Below are 4,952 nucleotides of genomic sequence, written 5' to 3'. Positions count from 1 at the left end.
ACATGTACAACTAACATCTCCTGTCTCTGCTTTTCCCTGTATAAAACAGGGCACATCTGTCCACAGGTCTCCCCAGTCTAAGCCCTATAACACATGCTTAAACTGAGCCACAAAAATAAAGAATAAAAAGTACATGTAAGGTCCGCTCGACGTGACCTGCCTCTCTTCCGCCTTTATCTCCTCTGCTCTCTCAACCTGCAGGATCTGCACCTCAGCTGTGTTGCATTCGGTAATTAGCGACTCGTTTGTCGGTGCGCACAGCTGGGGTGCATTGCTATGATTACCATTCCTCCTTATTTATACCTCTGGCAGATGCTCCGTCATCGCCGGAGCATTAACTTACCTAACGTGCATACCACATAACAGCCCTATATTCGTGGTATGTATCATACGTCATTTTGTTTTCCACGCTGACAGTTCCTGTGCTGTGGATCTCATTTTGTACGTAAGTTATAAGTTTTGTGTTACGTCTCCAGACGTCCACGCTGACAGTTCCTGTGCTGTGGATTTCCTTTTTCGTTTGCCAATCCTGGTTAGTGTGTCTATTCACCTGTCCGTCCTGTTCCTCCCACTCTCCTGGTTCCTGTCGTTAACCTGTCTATTCCCCTGGTCGTCCTGGTCTCCTCAGCTGTCTTTACCCAGCCCAGGTTGTATGCATTCATTGACTCTATTCCTTTTTGCGATACCCACCATTAAAACCACCTTTTTTACTAGCACCTGGGTCAGCAATCTTGAGTCCTACTTCAGTTGTCCCTCACTCTCCTGGTGAGGGGGACTAACCATAGCAGAACAGTCATGTCACCTAATGTTACTTTGCTTATTCTCTTATATTTGACTGAAGTTCAAAACTGAATCTCATTTTTGTGTTTTTGACATGGAAAACATTTTGTCACATTCTTGGTTCTGATTTCACAAACTGTATTTGACTAGATAATTTCCAAATTATGTGCACAGACTGTATTAGAACCCTGTGTAATTCAAATTATCTTTGATAATTATTCTGTGACTAATGACATTCTAAAACGCACTACTCTCTATAAATTACACTAAACTCCTTTATCACACAGCATGCTTGGATAACCAAGCAAAAGACAACATTTGTAGTATATAATGCACTAATTCAAATACATTTTATTTCAAATTATTCACTTTGGAAATTGTCTTTTTTCCCAAAGCCAGGTAAGTTAAGGTACTAGTGTCTCTCCCCCGACTTTCCAAACACTTTTAATTATAAAGGGTTTTGCTGTGTTGCTTTGCAGACCCCCTTCTCCACACATCTGCTGGCATCCTCAACGAGGCAGGAAATTGAAGGAAGGAGACAGAATCTCCCACAAAGCTGATGGAGGATGAGCTGCCGACCATAATTACCCCAAGTTCTATTCAAATGGCACCACCTCACTTTATGGACAGTTAAGAATATCCATGCTCGCTAATGCGCTCTTGCAGCTCCCTCAGCAGTGTTCCTATCCACTAGTCATATTCAAACACACTGCTGCAGCACACAGACAATGGCTGCCTAATAGTCAGCTCCTTAAAGACACTACATTAGTACCCACAGTACATGCTGCTGCTGAGCTTTATAACCTACAGACTAGTCAGTGAATGTTCCATCAAGACACTGTAGCAAATATATACTTCGCTCATCTATGTCCTTTTCTCTATATCTATATACTGTACATCTGAAAAACAAATATATAAGATATAAATATGAACCACTAGGTTGCTTAGATGCATGGTGCAACCTACGGGGTCTGTTGTCCAGACTTCGAGCCTAGCCTTCTGAGTCCTTCTCTCTGTTAGTTACCTGCTGGACCCACTGGTCCTAACATTACAGGCCAAGTTATGGCAGGAAATATGCATTAAATGGGGTTTTCAGTGTAAATTTTAAATGGCCATCAGGTCAAGATGACATTTAGAATGGTGATAGACATTGCCATCCTACATGTGTTAAATTTCAAACAAAAGATTATTTTGATAACTGTTGATGGACATATGATTTTTAGTTTTCATTTGTTTTGTGACCTTGACCTTTTTCAGCCAAAATCTATCACTTCTTGGGTTGGTCCCTACCAATGCCTGTAATGCCTGTACCAAATATGCTGATGACCCATCCAGCTGGTTGTCTGTGATCCTGCTAACCATCACACACAGAACCAAAAACATAATGTCCTTGGCAGAGGTAAAAAAATTGAACCATAACACTCAGGAATACAAAGGTGTAGCCTACATATTCACACAGCAAGGCGCAGATAGTACAACAGGCTCTCTCTCTGTGCCTTCATGGCACTGAAATACAGACACCACCTGCTACTTTGCATCTGTTTTTTCTATTCTTAATATTCATATTATCAATATTAATAATGACTTTAAAAACTCCTGAAAAGTAGTTAGTGACCTTAATGTCCACAACCTGAACTCCTTGGCCCATCTGCCTCTTGAAGACTCAACTCAACTCAACTCAACTTTATTTATATAGCGCTTTACACACAGCACAGCTGACCAAAGCACTTAACATATCATACAAATATAAAAACAACACATAAAAAGCTATAAACAATAATATAAACACTAACACCACGGACAGAGTGTCATTCCTGATCAAACGCCAATGAAGCACCGCGATGGATTATACGGATGCAAAAGTTCCACCAGATAAGAAGGTGCCAGCCCATTTAAAGATTTATAAACAAATAAAAGAATCTTAAAACGAACCCTAAAACGCACCGGAAGCCAGTGGAGAGATGCCAGTACGGGCGTTATGTGGTCCTTCTTACGCCCCCCAACCAATAGCCGAGCTGCGGCATTCTGGACCCTCTGGAGGCGGGCAAGCCCCGATTGACCAACTCCAGCGTACAGTGCATTACAGTAATCCATGCGTGATGTAACAAACGCATGGATCACTGTCTCCAAATGCTGCCTCGACAAAAAGGGTTTTAATTTCACAAGCTGCCTTAAATAAAAAAATCCAGATTTTACAACAGCATTTATCTGGCTCTCCATTCGCAAATCCGAGTCAATTTTAAAACCTAAATCATTGACAACGGATCGCAGATACTGCCCCAAAAAGCCTAGGTCTACCGGAGGAGGGTCGCCAGACGTATCCTGGCCAAATACTATAACCTCCGTTTTTGCATCATTTAGCTTCAAGCAATTTAATGACATCCAGGCCTTGCATCTCTGCTATACTGTGGAGAAGAAAACAGGTTTGGATGAGAAGGAGCAATTCAAGCAGTTTGATGCCTCCATGTTACTGCACAGTCAACCAAGGTCAGTGTAGAGGCTCAAAAAAGACAAATTTCTCTCCAAGTGTGATAAGCCTCAGGGCAAACACACACATATTTCAGATGTTCTCTGATGATAATCGCTGACACTATACGGTGGCCTGGGGAAGTGATTAAAGCACTTTGCCTTCAGTCATACCTACCTTGTCCAATCCACATCTCTGATCCCTATCTGAACCTTGCTGCTGTTTGCCTAGACAATGCAGAGCACATCTCTGTCTCCCTCCATCTGCAAGTCTCTCTCCACTGCAGTGTTTATTCAAAATACTGAAGACAAATCCAAAGCCTCACAAAAACATTTAAAACTTATGAAATAATCAAATCAATTTTATTTATGTAGCACCTTAAAAACAACATCCAGTTGTACTTTACATAGGCAGAATAAAAATCACAATAAATAACTAAAATAAAATAAATAGGTTCAGTGCAAAAATAAAACACAATAACTCAGACACACAGATGACACACATTCAATAAATTCAATTAAAATGAATGCATCAGGCCCTACTGTGTATTAAAAGCCAAGGCAAATAGGTATATTTTAAGCAAAGATTTAAAAGTAGCTTATCTAACATTAAAAGGTAGACTATTCCACAATTTAGGGACTGCAACAGTAAAAGCACGGTCACCCCCAGTGTTTATATATGTCGGCACTTTTATACTTAAAGCTGCATTAACTAAGTCTTCCATCTAATTTTTGACTGTTAAGGGTGAAGTGAGAGTCAAAACAAACTCAAGCAGTACCCTCTCCTCTTCTCCCTCTGTTCCTCTTTGGCCCTGAAACTGTGTTCCAATGTGGTTACAAAAGCAGGAGACAATTGTAGCAGTCATGAGGCGCAGCATTAATAACCAGTTCCAGAACTACTGGACACGGAATCAGAGCCAGCTTTATTGGCCAGGTGTGTTGGACACACAAGAAATTTGACTCAGGTACAGTGGCTCTCAATGTGCATGTACAATGTTCTTCTGTAAAGCAACAGACAAGTAAACAAGGCTGAGAGAGCAAAAAAAAGAAAAATGTGCAAACAAGAAAAAGACATGTGCCTTAGGAAAATAAAAATAAAGTACTTATAAATATACATATATACAGTTTAGATGCAGTTTTCCTGCCACTGTGTGCTGGGCTGTTCCTGAGGCCTCTTTGCACAGTCTGCACCTGGGGTCCTGCCTGGTGTGGTAGAACCCTGCTTCGATTGAGTTGGTACTTAGTGCCAGTTCTTGTGCTGCAATGATCAGTGCCTCAGTGCTGTCATATGTAGACCGCTAATCCATGCAGGCAAAACAACAAGAGGAGTAAGCAAATGTGCAAACTCCAAAAACAAGCATAATGTCCAAAACATGCAGGCAGAGTCAGGCAAGGAAGGCTAAAAAACTATAGCTTGGAGGAATAGTAGACAATCTGGCAACGGTCATGTGGAAACGGTGACAGGTGAGAAAACTGGGAACAGGCGTGCAAGTGGGTGGGAAAAAGTTCAGGTGACCAGGAATGGACAGAAAATCAGGGACATCTGGAAGCTGATACTGAACATCCATTGATGGAAGTTTCCACAGAATAACAAAAAAAGATTACTAGTTGTATGGATGCTGAGCCAGCATCCATACCTTGTTTTCCTGGTCTTTATTGTATGGATGCTGAATCAGCATCCATACCATGTTTTTCTAGTCTTTATT

This window comes from Monopterus albus, unplaced genomic scaffold (assembly GCF_001952655.1).
Source record: "Monopterus albus unplaced genomic scaffold, M_albus_1.0 scaffold259.1, whole genome shotgun sequence".
Taxonomy (NCBI): domain Eukaryota; kingdom Metazoa; phylum Chordata; class Actinopteri; order Synbranchiformes; family Synbranchidae; genus Monopterus; species Monopterus albus.
Note: the sequence above shows the minus strand (reverse complement) of the source record.